This window comes from Notamacropus eugenii, chromosome 1 (assembly GCF_028372415.1).
Source record: "Notamacropus eugenii isolate mMacEug1 chromosome 1, mMacEug1.pri_v2, whole genome shotgun sequence".
In the NCBI taxonomy this organism is placed as follows: Eukaryota; Metazoa; Chordata; class Mammalia; order Diprotodontia; family Macropodidae; genus Notamacropus; species Notamacropus eugenii.
In genome coordinates this window covers 418,327,777-418,351,063 of record NC_092872.1, presented here as the reverse complement: position 1 = coordinate 418,351,063, position 23,287 = coordinate 418,327,777, and the positions used below count along the sequence as shown (strand labels likewise).

The 23,287-nt window shown below is 41.4% G+C and overlaps 1 protein-coding gene across 2 annotated transcripts in view; it reads right to left on the bottom strand.

Annotated features, from left to right (window-relative positions):
* The window catches only part of ASIP (agouti signaling protein), a 55,802-nt gene extending 35,490 nt beyond the window's left edge, over positions 1–20,312 (bottom strand). The window contains exon 1 of one of the 2 annotated variants that reach the window (XM_072631301.1): positions 20,235–20,312. The gene's annotated coding sequence lies outside the window, so the exon portion shown is untranslated. Of the gene's footprint in view, positions 1–18,898; positions 19,665–20,234 lie in introns of those variants that run through there. The other variant, XM_072631302.1, reaches the window with a different exon arrangement.
* Positions 20,313–23,287: the final 2,975 nt, after the last annotated feature.

Below are 23,287 nucleotides of genomic sequence, written 5' to 3'. Positions count from 1 at the left end.
CTTTGATAGTGTCAATCTCCTTCTCTGCTCCCCTCTCCTTTCCTCCTCTCCTCTCCTCTCTCTCTTCTCCTCTCTTCTCCCTTCTGGTGATCTCATCAGCTCCCATAGATTGAATTATTGTTTCTATGGTGATGATTCTCACACTTATTCATCCTGGCCAAACCTTTCTCCTAGCCTCCAGACTCTCATCTCCAACTGCCTATGAACATCTTAAACTGGATATATCATAAGCATTTTAAACATATTCAGAAATGAATCCATTACCTTCCCCACCCCCTCTAAATCCTCCTTCTTCTAGCTTCGCTATTACTGTCAAGGGTACCACCATCCTCTCATTTGCTCCATCCTGAAACCAGGGTGTTGCCCTGAACTTTTTACATTCTTTCACTACTCACTCCTACTCATGTTCCATCTGTTTCCAAGTTCTGTCAAGTTTACCTTGGTAACATCTCTCTCATATAAACTTTCTTTGGTTCTCTGATACTGCCTCCACCCTGGTGCAGGATCTCATCTCCTCACACCTGGACTATTGCAGTAGACTGCTGGTTGATCTCTCTGCCACAAATGTCTCCCCATTCTAGACAATTTTCCACTAGACTCTCAAGTGAATCTTACTAAAGCACAGATCTGAACATGTTACCCAACACTACCTTGCCATTCAATAAAATCCAGTGGTTCCCTATCATCTCCAGGAACAAGTTTACTGTACTTTGTTTGACATTTGAAGCCCTCCACAACATGGTCCCCTTCTATCTTTCCAATCTTCTCACTCTCCTCCAAATATCCCGTGATCCAGTAATGCTGACTTTCTTACTATTCCTCAAATAGTCCACTATATCTCCTAACTCCCAGCATTTCCACTGGCTGTCCCCCATATCTAGAATTCTCTCCTCTGCTCTTCTTCTTTTCCTGGTTTCCTTCATATCCCAGCTAAAATTCTACTTTCTGCAGGAGGCCTTTTCCAATCTCCCTTAATTTGGATGCCTTCCTTCTAAAATGATCTCTAGTATAGCTTGCATGTAGTTTGTCTGCCCATAACCGTCTGCACATTGTCCTCACTCACTGGACTGTGAGCTTCTCAAGGAATCAGCACAGTACCTGACACAGGTTGACACAACATTCAGTTTTGGATTTTTGTTCTTTCCATGGGCATTATTGTAGTCATCATGATGACTGTATTCCTATTTTGGCTGGCTTCATTTTGCATCCATTAATAGGCCTTCTCTCGTGAATCTGTATTTTTCATATTCAAAAAGTCAGTGATAGTCATTGCACTCATATCACAATCTGTTTAGCTTTTTAGCCCAATTTTGTTTCCAGTTCTCTTTTCCTAGAAAAAAAGTCATGTCTTCATTCTTGCAGTGCTTTGTTTATACCCTGTTTCTTAATGGATCAATCAGCAAGCACTGATTAATCACTCACTATAGACTAAGCACTAGGAACTAAACATGAAGACTATAAAGAACATTGCTTGACTTCAGGGAGCTTACATTTCATCAGATACACTTCTTAACTTTTATTTCATATTGTGATTATTCATATTGTTTCTATATCACATGCATGTATATGTTATATACTGAAAGCTCAGTAAAAGAAGAAAACTAGTCTTAACCATCTTTCATCTGCCTTAGTGCCAAACAAAGGGAGGGCTCTGAAGGCCATAAGGGTTTACTAAAAGTTTATTGACTTAAGTTGAATGTTTTCCTCAGGGTCTCCCCACCTCATTAAAATTTTGTGCTTCTTGTCTCAATGTTGTACTTTCCTTAGCCTGCATAGACCAACAAGTCTTTATTGTATCCTTCTGGTGTGTCCTTGTTCAGTTGTTTTTTCAGCCATGTCCAACTCTTCATGACCCCATTTTTGGAGAATTTCTTTTTGGGCAAAGATATTGAAGGGGTTTGCCATTTCCTTCTCCAGCTCATTTTATATATGAGAAAAACAGGTGAACAGGGTTAAGTGACTTGCCCAGGGTCACATACCTAGTAAGTGTCTGAGGCCAGATTTGAACTTAGGAAGATAAGTCTTCCTGACTCCACACCCTGCTCTCTATTCATTGGTCCACCTAGCTGTCCAACCTTATCTAGATCCTATGGGGAAAACAAGAAGAGGACAAGTATGGTTCCTGACCTCAAAGAACTCTTATCCATGATCCTGGGTTGGGAGAAGAAGATATTTTCTCTTGAAGAAACAAAAGCAGAGAGTTAGCATAATATGTAAGAGGTTTTAAGCAAAACTATTCCAATGGTAGGACTGAAATGCTGGTCTCTCAATATCCACACTTCTCCCACATTTCTGAGTTCCTTTTCATTCTCATTCTTTCTGCTGGTTCTTCTTGGAATCCTTTTCATCCATTTCTTTCTCCATCTTCTTCTTGAACTCTTTCTTCACTGACTTCCTTTCTCCCCTACCTCAGTGACTGTACCCTTTGTATGAACTCCAGAGGTGCCACAGTATGTCTTCACAGGAAGAAATTGTACAGAACAGATTTGCTTAACATGCTTGGGTTTCCTCTGGGACTCAGGGTTTCTGTGGGTTCCTAGAGAATGGGAGTGAGCATTCTATTTCCCATTAGGGAAGTCCTTTGGAGTGTGTGGGGTGGTCCATAGTGAGGAGACATAGATCTGCCACGAAGACCATCTGACAGGCAGCTCTGCCACAGTCATTTCCTCATTTTCACAGAACTAACCAGCTCCTAAGTTGTTGAAAGATTCAGTATTGCCTAGTGAATAATGGGAAATATTATTGGCACTATGTTTACTGAGTGTTTTGAACTCATGAACTCAAGAGGAGAATTTGGCTTCTAGGCAAGGTATCAGGCCTTAGAACCTGAAAATAGGAGCATAATTTTCTACTTCTACAGCATGCTAGAAAGAGTCTTGATGCATGTAAGTCCATGGATATTCTTTTAACCTGAAAGAAGTGGAAGGAATACTGGCTGTGAATCATGACTGCCATTTACCATCTGTGGGATCTTAGGCAAGTTCCTTCCCCATTTGGGGCCTCAGTTTTCTTTTCTGTAAAATGAAAAGTTTGGACTAAATGACATATGTACATTTCAATGCAACCTTTATTAATCACTATGTGCCAGGCACTGTGCTCAGTCTTCGGGATACAAAGAAAGTCCAAAATAGTCCCTTTCCCTAAGAGCCTCAGATTCTGGTGGAGGAGACAATATGTAAATAATTAGGTACGTACAAGATATATTCAGAGTAGATGAAAGGCAATCTGAATGAGGATATTACTAGTAGCTGTGGGTAGGGCAGGGGCTGGAAGTCTTCCTGAAGGAGATGGGTTAGGGTCTTGAGTCTTGAAGGAAGCCAGGGAAGCTAAGAGGTGGAGGTATAAAGGGAAAGCCAGGCATGGGGGATACAGCCAATACAAAGGTATGGAGACAGAAGATGGCATTTTGTGTGAAGAAATAAAAAGGCAGTAAAGCAAGTAAAAAGTAAAAAGGAGGTAAGTAAAAAGTAAATTAAGTAAAAAGGAAGGAAGGAAATGAATATTTACTAACACCTACTATGTGTCAGGCATTGTACTATAAGTTTTAAAAACATTGTCTCATTTGATCTTCATGATAACTCTGGGAAGTAGGTGCTATTATTATCTCCATTTTACAGCTGAGGAAACTGAGGCAGACAGAGGTTAAGTGACTTGCCTGAGGTCACACAGTTAGTGTCTGATGCCAGATTTGAATTCAGGTCTTTCTGACTCCAGAAAAGGCCCAGGTCTCTATCTACTCTATTGCCTTAGCTGCCTCTATCAGAGGATAGAAAGCTATTGTTGCTAGATTTCAGAGTGTATAGAAGGGAGTAAAGTAAAAAGACTGAAAATGTAGGAAGTAGCCCATTTATTAAGAGTTTTAAATACCAAACAGAATGTTGTATTTGATTCTCGAGTAATAGGGAGGAGGTAGTGACATGGTCAGACCTATGCCTTAGAAAAGCAGCTGAGTGGAGGATAGGTAAGTGAATATATCCACAGTTTTCAAAACTTCTCCATTTGTTGTAACTGATGGTTCCACATATGGATTGTGTGGTGGTGGCTGATGGAGCACCTGTGGATTTGCTGGGGTTTTTTGTATTTAAATGTATGTATTTAAGTTTTTGCCATTCATTTCCACAAAATTTTGGGTTCCAAATTTTCTCCCCATTTCTCCCCTCCCCCCACCCCAAAATGCCAAGCATTGTAATTACCCCTATCACCAATCTGCCCTCCTTTCTAACATCCCTCCCTTCCCTTATCCCCATCTTCTCTTTTGTCCTGTAGGGCAAGATAAGTTTCTATACCCCATTACCTGTATTTCTTATTTCCTAGTTGTACCCAAGAACAATACTCAACCATTGTTCCTAAAACTTTGAGTTCCAACTTCTCTTCCTCCCTCCCTCCCCACCCATCCCCTTTGGAAAGGCAAACAATTCAACATAGGCCATATCTATGTAGTTTTGCAAATGATCTCCATAATAGTCAAATTACGTAAGACTAACTATATTTCCCTCCATCCTATCCTGCCCCCCATTTCTTCTATTCTCTCTTCTGATCATGTCCCTCCCCAAGAGTGTTCACTTCTAATTGCTTCCTCCTCCCACTGCCCTCCTTTCCATCATCCCCCCCACCCTGCTTATCCCCTTCTCTCCCACTTTCCTGTATTGTAAGATAGGTTTTCATACCAAAATGAGTGTGCATTTTATTCCTTCCTTTAGTCGAATATGATGAGAGGAAGCTTCATGTTTTTCTCTCACCTCCCTTCTTTTTCCCTCCTCTGAAAAGTCTTTTACTTGCCTCTTTTATCCCTTTCTCCTTCAAATATATTTCTCTCTCACCTCTTAATTTTGTTTTTTTTTTAAGATATGATCCCATCCTATTCAATTCACCCTGTGCGCTCTCTCTCTCTCTCTCTCTCTCTCTCTCTCTCTCTCTCTCTCTCTCTGAGTGTGTGTGTGTGTGTGTGTGTGTGTAATCCCACCAACTATTCAGGTACTGAAAAAAGTTTCAAGAGTTAGAAATGTTGTCTTTCCATGTAGGAATGCAAACAGTTCAACTTTAGTAAGTCCCTTATGATTTCTCTTTACTGTTTACCTTTTCATGCTTCTCTTGATTTTGTGTTTGAAAGTCAAATTTTCTTTTCAGCTTTGGTCTTTTCATCAAGAATGTTTGAAAGTCTTCTATTTCATTGAAAGGCCATTTTTTCCCCCTGAAGTATTATACTCAGTTTTGCTGGGTAAGTGATTCTTGGTTTTAGTCCTAGTTCCTTTGACTTCTGGAATATCCTATTCCACGCCCTTCGATCCCTTAATGTAGAAGCTGCTAGATCTTGTGTTATCCTGATTGTATTTCCACAATACTTGAATTGTTTCTTTCTAGCTGTTTGTAATATTTTCTCCTTGACCTGGAAACTCTGGAATTTGGCCACAATGTTCCTAGGAGTTTCTCTTTTTGGATCTCTTTCAGGAGGCGATCGATGGATTTTTTCAATATTTATTTTGCCCCCTGATTCTAGAATGTCAGGGCAGTTTTCCTTGATAATTTCATGAAAGATCATGTCTAGGCTCTTTTTTTGATCATGGCTTTCAGGTAGTCCCATAATTTTTAAATTGTCTCTCCTGGATCTATTTTCCAGGTCAGTTGGTTTTCCAATGAGATATTTCACATTCTTCCACTTTTTCATTCTTTTGGTTTTGTTTTGTGATTTCTTGGTTTCTCATAAAGTCATTAGCCTCCATCTGTTCCATTCTAATTTTGAAAGAACTATTTTCTTCAGTGAGCTTTTGAACTTCCTTTCCTATTTGACTAATTCTACTTTTTAAAGCATTCTTCTCCTCATTGGCTTTTTGAACCTCTTTTACCAGTTGAGTTAGCCTGTTTTTAAAGGTGGTATTTTTTTCAGCATTTTTTTGGGGTCTCCTTTAGCAAGGTGTTGACCTGCTTTTTATGCTTTTCTTGCGTCTTTCTCATTTCTCTTCCCAATTTTTCCTCCACCTCTCTTACTTGATTTTCAAAATTCTTTTTGAGCTCTTCCATGGCCTGAGCCCATTGAATATTTATTTTGGATGTTTGGGATACAGAAGCCTTGACTTTTATGTCTTTCTCTGATGGTAAACATTGTTTTTCCTCATCTGAAAGGATGGGAGAAGATATCTGTTCACTTAGAAAGTAACCTTCTATAGTTTTATTTTTTCCCCCTTTTTGGGCATTTTCCCAACCAGTTACTTGAATTTTGGGTCCTTTGTCAAGAGTAGGGTATACTCTGGGAATCTGTAAGATCTCAGTTCCTCCAGGGTGGCACAATCAAGAATGTACACTGGTCTGGGAGCAGGAAGAGATTTTTGTGCCCAGAATCTTAGCAGAATTTCCTCTCCACAGCCACATGGCCTCCAGTTCCACTGCCATTCAACATGAGGTAAAGATCAGCTCCCTCAGGGCCTCTACACAGGGCTGAGGTAATAATCAGCTCCTTGGTGCCCCCAGGGTTTTTACAATGCAACAAGGGATGCGGGTTGCTGTTGGGGCTGCTGTGGGAACTGCTGCCACCTGCCTGATGTGGCCTCTGTGGCCGCTGCCTGAGGCCAGAGCTATGGGAAGGCCCTTCTCCCTTCCTGGCCAGCTGAAAAAACCGTATCACTGACCTTTGGCCCCTGTGGGTTGAGGGATCTGTGAACCGCTGCTGCTGTGACTGGAGATTCTGCCCCTAAGGGCTGTTTGTGAGCCACACACCACACAGCCTAGGTTAGGCTGTGCTCTGCTCCACGTCCAATGCAACAGACGTTTCCCGTTGGCCTTTCAGGTCACCCTCGGCTGGAAATCTCCTCCACTCTGTTGTTTTCCACTTCTGCTGCTTCAAAATTTGTTGAGAGCCCCTCTCTACAGGTATTTTATGCTATGTGGGGAGAGCCAGCATATGTGTGTCTTTCTACTCCATCATCTTGAGGTCCCCCCCAACTGTGGTTTTTTTTTGGTGTTAATTATTAGGCCAACATTAGCACAGTCAGCAGAGAATTGATCCATACGTTGTTGCATCTCAGCTTCAGAGGCTGCATTGAGTGCACAATCATCTGCAAACAGAAAATCATGCACCAACACTTCCTCCACTTTGGTCTTGGCTTGTAACCTTTACAAATGAAAGAACTTACCATCCACATGGTAGTTGAACTTGATGCTGTGTTCATTCTCATTGAAAGCATTTGTCAACATGGCTGAAAACATCATGCTAAAAAGCATGGGAGCAAGCACACAGCCCTGTTTCACTCCACTGATGATTGGAAACGCACGAGAGCTTTGTCCTATTCAGAACCCAGGCAAACATGCCATCATGAAATTGATGTACAATATTGATGAATTTCTCTGGGTAACCAAAGTTTGACATCATTTTCCATAAGCCCTCATGACTGATGATGTCAAAGGCTTTGGTCAGATCTACAAACATTGTGTACAGACCTCTGTTCTGCTCCTGACATTTCTCCTGGAGTTGTCGGGCAGCAATCACCATATCGACCATTCCTCAGCCCTTTCTGAAGCTACACAGGCTTTCAGGTATATGCTCATCTTTCAGGTGAAGGATTAGACTATTAAGGAGGACTCTAGGAAGAATTTTGCCAGCAATGACTAAGAGAGAGCTCCCTCTGTGATTGTTGCAGGACAATCTATTCCCTTTACCCTTATAGAGATGGACAATGGAGCATCCTTGAACTCCTGGGGATAACCTCCTCTTGCCATATGACCTGGAAAATTTCAGTCCCAGGTTTAGGGCACCAGTGGAAATTAATCTGAGTGCCAAAAGGAACTTTAAGTCAGAGTGATGTCTCAGACAGATTTTGTCCTTGGTGATCAAGAAGTTGTGACTAAAAAGAATAGATTTAAATGTAAAGGCACTAGTTAGCTGGAGTGGTTCTGTGTTTCAAGTGCTTGTTTCTTGGGTGAGAAATCTCCTTCTGCATGGGAAGTACCCATTACAACCAAGAGTTAGAAACAGATACATCTTCCCAGGGGAAAAAATGTGTTAAGAATTTTCTTCATTCCCTGCCTCTTTCCCGCCACCCCCATTAGTCAAAGAATGAGTATATTAGGTCTTTGATTTTTTTTTAAGACCTGTAGTAAAAAATCTTTCTGTTTTAAATTAAAAGATCAAAAATCTATGAGGAATTACAGAGGCTGTCAAGTTAAAACTCCTTATTTTACATATGAAGAAAGTGAGGTTTAAGTGATTCGAGCTAAGAGGTTAAGTGAATTTCCTAAGGTAGAAAGCTCTAGGGGTGGGATCTGAATCTAGGCCTTCTGAAAGCAGAGTCAGATCTCTTTCCATTATATCTTGCTTCCAGGAAGAAGCTACTCTTCTTTTTTCTTTTTTTAAAGTTAAAGTTTAGTCCTCAACATTCACTTCCATAAGTTTTAAATTTTCTCTGCCTCTCTCTCCTCTTTCCTCCCCAAGATGGCATGCAATCTGATACAGAGAGCCTACTCTTCTTATGAAGGAAAAAGGACTTTATCTAAAGCCAGAAGCTGAAAATGGAGAGGTTCCATAACTTCATACTCAGTGGAGTCACATCTGGCAGTGACCACAGGACCAGTGGAATACCAGCAAAGAAGAATTATTCCTAAGTACTATTTTGCATTTAACCCTTACACCCATCCTATGACATAGGTAGCATAAATATTATCTTCACTTTACAAATGAGAAAACTAAGGCTTAAAGAAATGAAATGACCTGTCCAGAATCACTCAGTTAATCAGAGATTAAATAGCTTGCTAGATCTTGAAGGGACCTTAGAAATTATCCTATTCCTTCACTTTACACATGAGAGACACTGAAGCCCAGAGAAATTAAGTGAATTGCCCAATGTATCAGAGCTAGAATTTAAACCCAGGTCTACTGACTCCAACTCCTCAGGGCTTAACAGAAATACACAGAACAGCTCTGTGTTCTTCAGGTAAAGCTCAGCATCCCGTGTTTCTCTGGGTAGCAACTTCTTGGAATCTCTGTCCCTTTTGCTGACCTCTAGGTTCTCAGTTTTTCTCCATTGCTCTAAGAACTGAGAGACCCCTTCTTGGGTGGGAAATCTCATTGGGGAACAATCTAGAATGCAGACCAAGCCAACAGAGGCTAAGACTTTCCAAGTCACACAGCTCTCAAAAGTTTTTCAATAAAGCCTCCTCAGAAGCCTCAGAGACAGTAGTCTCTGAAGCCTTGCATAGTTGCTTGGCTGTCTCCACTGATTTTCTGAAACATGCCCACTTTGCCAGACTTATGGGCTGGGTCCTCACTGTCCTGTGCTTTTCTATTCCCCAGCATCCTTTAGGGTAATGGATGTCTCTGCCTCATTCCTATGCCTCAATAACTATTCTTAAAAGAATTCTATAAACATTTAAGCCTTCAGAATCCATTAATAAGCCATTACTCAGGACAAAAACATCTCCTCTATGGTTGTTAAAGTAGGATGATCCTCCCCACACTGGGAAACTTGTGAAATTGCAAGTGGGGTAGATCTATAGGCCTGCCCTGCTTCCCACAAACTGAACAGCAAGACCTCCTACATCAGCCTTGAAGAGTATTCATCCAGCCAGCCTGGGATTCTGTCTCTAATGAAGGCACCAGAGAATCATGGGATTGGGAGAGGCACAGATTCTCCTCCAAGACGTTGTTTATCAATGCTAGGGCTGGGCTAGAGGCCTGTTGTTCCCTGAAGGTCTCTGGGGCCCATCTGTGAGCCAGGCTCTGAAAGCAGCCAGGCTGGGGCTTCTGGGAGTGACAGTCTCTCATCCTTAGACATTCATCCTTGCCCTGTGTAAACCAATGACAGATGCCTCTCATTTCCCTTCCAATTCCTCCTCCCCCTCCCTAGCCTTATCCCTCTGACCCCAGACCTTTTTCTTAGCTCAGGAGGTTCTTTTTACCTGTAATTATATACTTAATTACTTCAATATGCCAAGCAGTCATGATTCTATCAGTGTGAATCTTCCCTTTACCATGCAGCTCATCCCTCCCCTCCTCCACATACAACTTAGTAGAGGCTTGTTAGTATTTTCAAGTTCTCCAATTTCTCCATACTATGCTAATTTGTGTAAAGTTATATGTCTTCTCCCAGGTAGAATGTAAAACCCCATTTGATTCAGAAATCCCACTGCTAGGTGACTATCCCAAGGAGATCAAATATAAAAAGAAAGGGTATCCTACGAACCACAATTTTTATAGTAGCACTTTTCCATAGAATCACTGACTTGTAGATTTAGACCTGGAAGGGAACTCAGTCCATCTGGTCAAGTCTCTCACAGATCAGGAAACTTAGAAGTGACTTATCCAAGGTGACAAAAGCAGTAAGAGTTAAAAACAAGATGTTTGTAGTAGCAAAGTACTGGAAACACAATAGATTCCCAGCAACTAAGGAATGTCTAAACAAACAATGCTGCAAGGATATAATGGAATATTGTTGCACTACAAGAAACAATGAATATGAAGAATATAGAGAAGCAAGGGGAGATTTGTATATAATGTGAAAAAAGCAAAATAGGGGTGAGGGAAAACCAGATAAAGACTATGACAATGTAAATGTTAAAAGAAAGGAAAAACGAAACAACCCTGTTTGATTAAAATAATGTTCAGCCTTGAAGAAGAGTTAAGAAAATACACCTCCTTACATTTTTTATAAAGCAGCGATAGCTAGGTGGTGCAGTGGCTAGAGCATTGGGCTTGGAACACAAGATTTATCTTCATGAGTTCAAATCTGGCCTCCTCCATTTAATAGCCATGTGACTTGGGCAAGTCACTTAACCCTGTTTGCCTCAGTTCCTCGTCTATAAAAGGATCTAGAGAAAGAAATGGTAAACCACTCCAGTATCTTGCCAAGAAAATCTCGAAGAGTGTTCCTCCAGCCAGCCCAGCTTTCTAATGAAGGCACCAAAGGATCATGGGATGGGGAGAGGCACAGATTCTTCTCCAAGAGGTCCATGGGGTCATGAAAAGTTGGATATAACTGAACAATAATGACAATCACTAAAAGACTGGCTTAGAGGTGATGAATTTTTTTTTTTTAGGAGTGATTGCATAGCTCCATGAATAGAATGCTGGACCTAGAGCCAAGAAGACTTGAGTTCAAATCAGTTTTCAAGACACTTACTGGCTTTGTTGACCCTGGGCAAGTCACTTACCCTCTGTTTGCCTTAATCCACTGGAGAAGAAAATGGTGAACCTCTCTGATATCTTTGACAAGAAATCCCCAATGACTTCATGGCCCATAGGGTCACAAAGAGTCAGACAGGGTTGAACAACTGAACTACTCTTGGGAGAGGAGATATATTTGGAAATGAAGTAAATGATATAAAGTAAGTGAGAAATATTTTAAGAATTAGAATACTTGAAGGGCTTCATTTAGTTAGTGTCTGAGGCTGGATTTGAATTCGGGTCTTTCTGACTCCAGGTCCTAAGGTCTATGCACTGCACTACACTGGCAAGTTATCAGTGTCTATTTGCTTACTTCCAAGGATGGGAAATTCATGACTTATGGAGACAAATGATTCTCTTTTTGGGCAGTGGATTTGGTGACTTGTATCTCTTGGGTAAGAATTTAATAGAGGGTTAGTGACTAGACCTATGATTTCATTGGTATAGGCAACTCCCAGCAGAGGAGACTTCCTTTACTAAAGAAGGTTGGGAGGCAGAGCCAAGATGGCAGAGTAAAGGCAGGGACTCAACCTGAGCTCTCCCCAAAACCTTTCCAAATACCTTTCAATAATGACTTTAAACAAATTCTAGAGTGGCAGAACCTACGAAAATAGGGAAACAGTTTTCTAGCCCAAGACAACTTCAAAGGTTGGCAGGAAAGATCTGTTGCATCAGGGTAAGAAAAGTGCAGTCCAGCGTAGGCCACTCCAAAGCAGAGTGAGTCCCAGCAAACCAGACTTTCTAACATTACTGATGAAAACACCAGAGTTAAATAGAAAATTTGTCTTTCAAATACAAGCTGCAAAAGAAGCATAAAAAGGAAAACAAAAAAGAGATATCATAAGGTATTTGATAAGGTTAAACTGTTTATATTCATACATGGGAAAATGATATTTATAACTCCTAAAAACTTTCTCATTATTAGGACCGTTGGGGGATTACTTGTATTCTTTAAATTTGACTCAGTTCTCCGTATATTTTAGAAATGAGACCTCATTTTAATTCTTCTATGCAACATGACTAATGTGAAAATGTGTTTAATAAGAATGTATATGTAGAACCCGTATAAGATTGCATGCCATCTTGGGGAGGGAGGGGAGAGAGAGGGGGAGAAAATTTAAGACTTATGGGAGTGATTGTTGAAAACTGAAAACAAATTAATTAAAAAAAAGAAAAATATAGAAATAAAAGTCATTCCTCAATTGACAAATGTTCAAAGAATATGAAAAGTCAGTTTTCAGACAAAGCAATCAAAGCCATGTATAGTCATATGAAAAATACTCTAAATCACTATTAATGAGAGAAATGCAAATTAAAACAACTCCAAGCTACTCCTTCACACCTGTCATATTGGCTAATACGACAGAAAAGGAAAATGACAACTGTTAGATGGGTTGTGGGAAAATTAAAACACTAATGTACTATTGGTGAAGTTGTATACTGATTCAACCATTCTGGAGAGCAATTTGGAATTATGTCTGAAGAGTTATAAAACCATGCATACCCTTTGACAAAGAATTACCACTACTAGGTCTGTGTCCTGAAGAGAAAAAAAACAAGAAGGAAAAGGACTTATATGTACAAAAATATTTATAGCAGTTCTTTTGGTGGTGACAAAGAATTGGAAATTGAAGGGATTTCCATCAATTGGGGAATGGCTGAACAAGTTACTGTATATGATTGTAATGGAATACTATTATGCTTTAAGAAATAATGAGCAGGATGCTCTCAGAAAAACTTGAAAAGATTTACATGAATTGATGCAAAGTTAAATGAGCAGAACCAGAACATTGTACACAGTAACAGCAATATTGTATGATGACCTACTATGAATAACTTAGCTATTCTCAGCAATACAATGATCCAAAACAATTCTGCAGGACTTATGATGAAAAGTGCTGTCCATCTCCAAAGAAAGAACTGGTAGAGCCTGAATGCACATCAAAGATACTTTTTCTTTATTTTTCTTGGGGTTTTTTTTTGGTCTGCATTTTCTTTCACAGAATGACTTAGAAGGAAATGTGTTTTGCATGACTACACATGTATAACCTATGTCAAATTGTTTGCCTTCTCAAGGTGGGGAGAGAGGAGGGAGGGAGAGAATTTGAAACTTAAAATTTTGGAGTGAAAAGAATGTTAAAATTGTTTTTACATGTACTTCAGAAAAAATAAAATATTAAGTAAGATTAGAAAAAAAGTATTGGCCAAGAAATGACTAATAAATAAGTTGGGATCTTCTCTGCAACTCAGGTTATTAGAGAGCTGCCTGATACTCTGAGAGATTAAGTGACTTCCAAGGTCACATAGTCATTAAGTGTTAAAGGCAAGACTTGAATCCACATCTTCCTGAATCGCTATCCATAATGCCATATGTCCCCCTTACTATAATTGTTAGAAAATATTTCATTGCGTTAAGCCAAGACAAATCCTATCTCTCTTCCAAAGTAACAGCCTTCAAAATCCTTGAAGAGAGTTGTCATGTCCTCCTCAAGTGTTTTCTCAAGCCCAAACCTCCTTTGTTCCTTCAATCAACGAACAGTTAATGATGCTTCATTAATTACTATTGTGCCAAGTACTAAGGTAGATTTCAACCATTCCTCTTATGATCTAGTTTCTAGTGTTTTCACCTTACTGATTTTCCTCCTCTGGATATACTCTAGTTTGTCAGTGTCCATTCAAAAATGTTGCCACCAGAACTGGGCACCACAATCTCAGTGGGGTTCTCCTATATTGCCCTCCCATGATAATGCGATGTCACTACTCCTTTACCAATGCAACTGGAAGACACCAAGGCCTTCTGGCTGCCATATCACCCAATGGATTCATCTTGAGTTTGCAGACCCTAAGGGCCTTTTGTGTGTTCTCTTTTCTCTTCATGTGTCTCCCATACTCTTCCTTCTCTTCTCTCCTTGTCTCTTTCTTTGGCATTTGCATAAGGACTGAGAGGATAGCTAGCACTTTGTCTGTTACAATGGAGAAAAGGACTTTCCCTAGTCTTTTCTTAGCTTGGCTGCCCTTCCCTAGGAAACTCTGAATGTTTATGTGTGCATTCATGGGGGTTTGTGTCTATATGCACATATGTCTGCCAGTCTCAAGAGCTTTTTGGCATCACACATCTGGTTTAAGAAACTTTCGGAAATTTTAGCTTAAAATTAGCTTAAGAGTCAGTAATGGGATGAAACCTCCTCCCCCATTTTCCCTATTAGACTGATTAGAGAAGGAACTGCCTGGGGGCCATGCCAGTGGCTTTAAGACCTATTAAAGGAAGTAAATCAGAAGAGAAAGGAGGAGGGGCTCCAGGTGCTACTGGCCTATAAAATCCACATGTGGCAGGGGAAACTCTACATTCCCTTCCTGGAGTATAATGAGAAATAGGAATGGGTGTCATTTTTGTCTAACTAGGTAGGGGAAGAGTGTGGATTTTGTGTGGCTTTTTCACTTTTTTTCTCCAATGGAAAGTTTATAAGCTTTAAACAGTGTGTCCTGCTTGTGGGCTGCTTTCTTCCCTTTTGGGAATATGGATGGACAGTGTGGTTTTTCTTCTTTAATGACACATAAACAAAATCTCTATGACAGCAATTTCCATCCCTCTCAAGAGTCTCCATTTATCTTTTGGGTTGTCAGCAAATTCTCAAAATATTTTCCAAAACAAAATTAATTTAAACTTAATTAGTTCATTTGAACTTAGGGGGAAAAACCAAAAACATGTACCATAAAACACGTTTAGAATAATCATTTTGCTAGAGCACTCTGTGGTATACACAGCACTGTTTCTCACCATGCTCCAATAAGGTAGGAGTCATTTTCCTCTTTTTAAGTGACTTGTCCAACACTGGCAGTGTTGAAGGAGGGCTAGATTTAGAGGCATAACTCAGAGCTAGTCCTAACTATGTTACTTTCTAGGAAGTTAAAACAAATTGGGAGTCACCACATGAGCTGTTTCTACTCCCACAAAGGTGATGATTCCAGGATACTACCCCTTTTGCCCCCATAACAGCCCTACATGGTAGGTAGGGCTAGTGCTATTACCTCCATTTGACATCTGAGATAGAGTAATTGACTGACTTGCCCAAGGGGACATATTGAATCAATTTCAGAGCTCTGGCTGGAACTCACTGCTGTGATTTACCTGACTGCTGTTGCTGATTCCTGTCCCTTGGGTGATCATCTTTGTGTTGCTGAGGGCTACTTGTGTTAATCTGAAGCTAACATAGCAGTTGGTGGTACAGTGGTAGAAAGGACTGGGCCTGGAGTCAGAAAGACCTGTGTTCAAATCCAGTTTCTGACACTTACTGTCTGTGTAACCCTGGACAAGTCACTTAACCTCTGTTGGCTTCAGTTTCCTCAACTGTAAAATGGGGATGATATTAGCACCTACCTCCCAGGATAGCTGTGAGGATTAAATGAGGTAATGTTTGTAAAAAGTGCTTAGCACAGTGCCTGGAACATAGTAGGCACTATATAAAAGCTTATTCCTTTCCCTTCCCATTCTTCTTCTTCCTGTTCATTAATGACATCATGAAGAGAATTAGAAACTTTTAAATGAGGCATTCTTCACCTTCTTTGTGTCCTGGACCTCTATAGAGGTACAGTGAAGCCTATGTACCCCTTCTCAGAAAATAGTTTTAAAATATATAAATTAAAATACGTGATTAGAAAAGAAATCAATTCTATTAAAATACTGTTATCAAAATCTCTCTTTTTTTAAAAAGTTCATAGATCCCAGGCTAAGAACCATTACTCAGATGTTTGTTTCCTTAATGAACTGGTTTAAGCTGATATCTGGTCACTCATCACTCTGCAATACTGGAGCAAGTGTCAAGTGGCAGTACCTCGGGGCATAATCACTTCAAAATTGTCAAGTTTTGCTTTCAACAAAAGAAAACAATCATTGTGTATTGAACCGAGCCTTGAGAACAGATCAGACTGAGGTTCCTTCTTTATCCTATGGGTTTTTGTTGCTGCTGTTGTTTTAAACAAGTGAAACAAGTTTTTGACTTTTTATGCCTCCAACCAAGCAATGGGGGTCAGAACATGCTCTGCACCTACTCATTTTATGGAGCATCTTGAATGGGTACTTTTGCTTGCTCCCAACTAATCTTCTTAAAAAGAGTTACTGTAGAGACAAAAGTCTGAGTGTGAATTTAGGTGGGTCATAGCTCCAGCCTAAATGGTAAAGAGCCATGAGAGCAGGAATTGTGGTCATGACGATTATAATTTGGGGTAGCAAGGGGTAAACTGACTACTCCTTAAGGAAAACTGACAGAGTTGCAGGAATTCTGGAATGAAGGGAAGTGGCAGTTGTCAGCTGGGGGCTCGTGCCTACCTCCCTCCCTAACCTGTCCTCATCCTAGAATTCTTGAAGCTGCTTGCCCTGCGACTTCTTTTCCACCCCTTCCACCTATGAACTCTCTGGAAAGCAACATTACCCAAGGTTACTCTTGAGACTACCCTTGAATGAGTGAGAGAGAGATTTCCATACAGATCATGGACAAGGATGAGAAGAAGAAGATCCTAGATTTAGAGCTAAAGAGGACCTCAGAGGCCATCTGATCTGCCTCCCTCATTTCATACATGAGGAAATTGATGGGCAAAGAGTGTGAGTAATTTGCTCAAGGATACATGGATATTAAATGGAGGAGGGGAAGGATTTGGACCCAGGTCCTTTGACTCAAGAACTCAGCACTGTTTCCTCTCTACTATGTTGCTTCTTGACACTGAATAGAGCTTTGAAGATGGTTTTACCAGTTTCCTTCTATGGTCTAGAACCTTCTCAATGCCCATGAAAGGTTTTGAATGTAGGATGAACTGATTTCCCTGTCCTCAGAGAAATCTATTTTCCTCCATGACACGGTGATAAGTGGTGACAAAATCCTTGAACTAGGAACCAGAAAACCTGGATCCTGGTACTGGCTCTCACTAGTTGTCATTCATTCTCTGCAAGCCTCCAAACCTGTTTCCTCATCTATAAAATGGGGATAATTTATCTCTGACTTCTCTGTCTTACAGATCCATTGTGAGGATCCGATGACAATATGTAAATGTGAGTTATATGTATTCCTGGCAAATTGATGTTTTCTCCCTCCTTGAGTTCAAGATCTCTGTCTATTCACTTCCTAAGCTATATCTTCTACTTCTCTAAAAAATTTTGTCCCTCCTAAATTGGTCTCCTAACCGTCTCCCCCTTTTATCTAGCACTGGCAACTGGCTCCCTCATTCCCCTTACTGAGGTATACCTGCCTGTGACTAATTAGAATTCATACCTTTTCCAAGATAGGTTTGGAAAGAAATGAAAAAGGAGACACTGCTACTTCTTTATGGGTTTCCTATTATTCCATAAATCCTAGGACTACATCAATTTTAGGAAAAATAATATCAACCCAAGTCATAGCAACTATGATTGTAACCACTGCTCTGGCAGCTCATTGCCACTTAGGAAGCATTTTTCTTGCATTCTGTTTAGATAGGCATTCTGGAACCCTGTCACCACACAGCAAAATAGCTAGTCCAGTCATACTCACAATTTTGGGTCACATAATTCTTTATTTTCCCAGAATTGGAGAGTTCCACAAGGAGAGACATTCTGGTAGTTTGGCTTTTGAATCTCTCGATGATATACGATAAAGATGAAGCTCCTCTTCTTTCAAGGTCCCTCCCTCTCTCCACCCTACTCCCCATCTTGGACGCTGAAATCGCTGAAGACTTTGCCGACAGCCTACAGACTTCTAGTTTGGCTGCCTCAGCAGAGGCCTCCTTCTTGGATTTGCCCCCACAGAATTCCAAGTGACCAAGGGAAAAAGATAGAAGTTGCCAGCCCCAAAGTTCCCTGTATTACCTTGGTATGGGGTTTTCCTCATATGAAGACAATACATACAAAGTCCCATTAAGAACTCCCGTCAAAGAGACGCAATCAAGCCAGCTCCTTTCTTCCCTACAGAGATCCTGTGGCTTCAGGAAGAGATGACCCAGATATGTGCTACCTATGGTAAGGACCTGATTCTATTCTATTATTATCCCAGAAGGCTTTCCTAAGACAAGTCTCTCCCTCTGGAAGAAGCTGAATTCCTATGGGATTCCAAGCAAGTCTCTTTCCATTTTTCCCTTTTTGGAAATCCAACTCATATCATATCATCAGTGCCACCATTAGCTCAGTGTCACTTGGTGATTGTTCTCTTTTCATAGTGAAATCCAGCCCTGTGACAAAGTTGTGAGCAAATGTCCAAATGTCCTTAGCATCAAACAAATTTGTTGTGGTGCTCCTTATCTACCTGTCTACCACATGTGAACCACAGCTGGATTCTCTTACCACAGCTTTAGAGCTTATACATCTTGAAAAATTCTTCCTGATTCTGGAAGTCTGTGGTGTTAGCCTTCTATTGAATACCGATAGGTTAATTCTCTAGGGGTTAAGATACTAGCCCAAGAGATCACAGGAGCACATAGATTTAAAGCTGAACGGGACCTGAGAAATCATCTAGTCCAAGCTTTTTCTTTCACAGATATGTAAACAGAGGCTCAGAGAGGCTGTTTTTTTCCAAATTGTATAGATAAGTAAGTGGCAAAGCTGGGATTTTGGCCCAGGTCCTCTGTAAATCATTTTTAAGGAATAACCCTAAAAATTTTCATTTGGGAGGAAAGAAACCAAGGCAAGAAAAAAGCAATCGTGGGATTTGGGTCACAAAGTAGCAACAACTAAAGCAGATTCTTTATAACATTAGGCACCCCAATGATTCCTCACTTAGGACTCACCTCTCCTCTTGCCAAATGCACCCTGTCCCCCAAACAGTGAGTGGATGTCCTCTTGAGCTAAATGGGAAGGTATCCAAACCAAAAGAAGGGTTTCCAGAACAGTTCTTGAAATCAAAATGTCTTCTCTAGATCAGGGGGTGGTCCGCGTTAAAATATGCAAAATTGCATTAGCTTGTTCTTAGGGCTCCTAAAAGTCTGGATTGGTTTTTATCCCCCATGCCAAATTTGCATCAAGGTTCAAAACCATCAAAACGTGTTTTTAAAAGGATCCATTGGCCATACAAAAGCCCCATAAGATGATGTCGATATTTTCTCTAGAAAATGGGCAGTAGCAATGAAGGCAGCAGCTCTCCAGTCTCTCCCCTGCCCAACTGGTTCTTGAGCTAACTTTTTAAGAATCGCTGGTCCAAATACACAAATACACGGCCGAAAACCACAAGGTTCTTAGATGTTGCGTTTGAGTGGATAGAAGAGTAGGTTTGCTTTCTTCCCTGGGCTCTGCACTCCCAGCTACCATTAGCTTCCTGGCTAGTAACTGATTACTTCCAACTGGCAATCCCCTCCAACTGACCCCCAGGTCCTGAGTCAGCTGCTGACCCAGGAGTTTAGTGGAAAGACTGTGAGTATTCTCAGGTTTCTCTCTGGAGAAACTAGTGTTCAGGTGTGGGTGAGAAGGGACCGACTGGAGGTCAGGATGCAGCTAGGGCTCAGGGAGATCTGTTTTCCCTCATCCTATCTAGAATTAACCCCAGCAGAGTCTGAGCCTGGGAACAGCTCTGTGAACAGACTTAATAACCCCTTGTTAGCCACTCAGTCCAGGCAAATTGCTAACTGCTGGGTTTCTCACAAGACAAAAGGGGAAAAGTCCTCTTACATTTCTAGGAGAGCGACTCAAAAGTAGTGGATTGGTGGCCAACACCACATCCCCGCATCTTCCTGGGCAGATTCACAAAGAGCTAGATTTGACTGCATAGCCAACAAATGACTTAGATGTTGCAATGATTTTAATATGCCCGCTGGCCTCTTATGCCGATTTCCCCAAACCTTGTGTACCTAGCTGGATTCCTATGGTTGTCTTAGGGGCCAGATGATAAATGTGCCTCGTGATCCCTAGGAGGCAGATGCTACCTAAAGGAATCAGGCATCAGCTTCCAACATTTGACGCAGTGAGGTGTAGGTCTGTGCTTTGAAAAGGGGAAGGTGGTCTTCCCACCTTGTTGAATAAGGTGAAAACCACAAATTTGCTCTTTGACTAAGATGAAGGGCAGACTGAAGGAGGGGGAGGATGCACAGTTTAGGAAGAAAACCCAACATCTGGATGGTATTTGCTACATACCTTTCTGGGAGTCCTTGGTTCCTGAACTTCGTTGCTAATGAGCTTCCCTTCCTGGTCTGCAGAGGCTCAGTGTCTCCAGCTGGCCAGTAAATGATACTGCTGCCAGCCCCTGTGAGCTGGCTTATATGGGTTGGCGGGATCTCTGGCTGGACCTCTAGGGGGGGCAGCGCGCATTTTCATACATACTTCTGAATATGCGCACACATATGCTTAAATTAGGTCAAATGTGTAAAGGGCTTGTGATTAGAAAGTGCTATATGGATTTGGTACTTGGAGATTCTTTGAGCCATATGAACAGGGCAGGCTCTTGATTAGATAGAGGCAAGCCATAATAGTTATACCATCCTCACCCACAGAGGCTCTCTGTCTCTAGGGGCTTCTCCTGGGCCCTGAAGACTCTTGGCAGTGCTGCCCATCACACTTTCAAATCAGGTCTTTTAGTCAGGCAAGGTCAGCAAATAGGCATAGCGACAAAGAGAAACTTCCCTCTGGATTCAGAGAAGGGACGGTGAGATCACAGATTCTGAGGGCCATTGGATTTGGAAGGACCATCAGAAACCATCTAGTCCATCGCTTCCATTTTACAGATGAGGAAGCAGAGGCTCAGGGAGATTAATCGGCTTGTCTAAAGTCACACAGACCGTGTATGAAAGAACTGAGGTTCAGATTCAGGTACTTTGTTTGTAATCCCTGGGGCTCTTTCCACTAAAGCATGGAGTCCAGGGCTACCTCATCCAAACCAGGGAGGTCACCTCCTGGAATCAAGGCCTTGCCTGGATTTGAGATAGTGACTTCATACCTACAATGGAAAAGTGCTTCTGTCTATCCTTGGACAAGGCTACCTGGATACCCTCAGCAGAGGTCAGTCCTATATCCCAAAGCTACCTTAGTGCAGTCCCCTGGAAAACATAGGAATAATAAAAATTATGATTCCTATTTTTATGGCAGTTTAAGGATCACAAAAGTACTTTCTTTACAACAGACATTTGAGATAATCAGTATAATTTTCTCTATTTTCCATATGAGGAAAATGAAGGGTAAGCTAGGTGACAGGCCCAGCTAGAACTGAAACTCAGTTCTCCTGACATCAAGTTTAACAGTTTTTTCAGTACACTGGTCCTCCTATGTGATGTGGGGAAAACACCAAGGCAGGAATTGGAAACAGAACAAAAATATGGTCCTCATCACAAACTACTCATATGACTCTGGACAAGCTATTTCCCTTCTTGTATCCTCATTTTTTATCTGTTCAATAAGGATTGGAAGATAAAAGGAGTAAGAGCTGGAAGGGATGTTAGATAGGTTTGAGCCATGATAATTATATGTACGTACCCATAATCCAAAGCCTGCATTTTACAGATGAGGAACTGAAGCAAATAGGGTTGTGACTTGCCCAAGGTCACACAGCTAGTAAGTATCTGAATTTGAACTCAGGAAGATTAGTCTGCCTGACTCTGGACCCTGTACCACTGGGCTACCTAGCTGCCTCATTTTACAGTTGGGGAAACTGAAGCAAACAGAGGTTAAAGTGTTGGCCCAGGGTCATATAGTTAACAGGGCTGAATTTGAACTCAGATCCTTCTGACTCCAGGTCTAGCTCTCTATCCATAATACAATTGCCTCAACATCCAGATCCCAGCTCAGCTCCCAGACTATTTATGGCAGCCCAGATAGTCCCTCCTAGGAAGAAAAGTGTCTGCTTCTAATAACCCTGCAAACAAGAGTGAATAGTTTCTTACTCCACAGAGATCCTCATTCTCCCTCCCTTCCTCTATCCCTTTCTTCCCACTTCCTGCCAGTCTTCCATAATTTTTCATCCATAAAATGAGGGAATTGGCTCAAATGACCTCTGAGGTCCCTTCCAGTTCTATGATGATGATCCTACGATTCCTCCTCTCAGTACTTACATACTTCCCAGCAAGGAGACGGAAGTATAGAGTCCTCTGTTAAGCAATTATCCCTGGTTCAGGGATGAGTTCCCTAGTTGAGGGACCCTAACCTAATTTGTGGTGACTAGCAAGTAACATTTCCCGTACTCCTACTGGGTCTTATGCAAAATAAGTTGCTTTGGGATTAAGGTAATTGAGCAAGTCTATGACCTGGGGCCAGTTCATTGTCTCCCTTGTCCTTTTTATACTTAGCTGTTCCTTGGAACCTCCAAATCCCTTAAAGTGTGGAATACTTCATTTATTTAAGATCCTGAAGGACCCCTCACCCTTGCATCTCTGCCTTAGCTGAAACCTGCCACTTTCCCTGGAATACATTGTTTATTTTACAAAGGACAAAGTAAAAAGGAAATAAAGGCAAACACTCTAGTACGAAGATTCCTGCCATCTCCTGGCCCTGCTGACATTTCTCTCCTAGATCTCTAGCTGTAGGAGGTTGGAAAGGCAGGGAACCATGTTCTCACATCCATCAACCTCTTCTGGAAAAGGAACAGCTGGGGGAAAGTTTTCCCTTCCTGTTCCAGGAACAGGGATGAAAAAGGGAAATCAGGCATCTTATTCTCTTAATAAATGTTTGTGGAGAGAGAGCCCTTGTCCTGCCTCGATACTGACATAAGGGCTCCTGCCCTTGAACATCTGGTTCAGGGAGCTAAGGGCCAGGATAGATAGCTGACAAGTACTAATAGCCTTCTGGAGACCAAGCAACATTAACTCTGGGGGCGATGACCCCTTTTTCTCCAGTTACTGTAACTTTCGGGTTGGCTGAGTCCAGCTCTGGTGTTTCTTCACTTCATGTCCCTTCAGAATACCATCTACTTCAGCAGCTATTGCCTGGGCCTAATTGTAGGTCTAGGAATTTAAGCCCCCATATCCCATCCTTCTTGTCTGGCATTCCCTCTTTGGAAAGGGGTGTGTGTGTGTGTGTGACTATTAAATTTAAGTACAGCTCAGAAGCGATGCTGAGTAGTAAACAGAGCACTGACCTCAAATTCAGGAGGACCTAGGTTTGTCTGCTACATGTCACTTAACTCTCACGGTTCTAAGCTACTCTCTAGCCTAAGACCATAAATTGCAGAGAAGGTGTGGCTTCTAGGGATCTAAACTAGG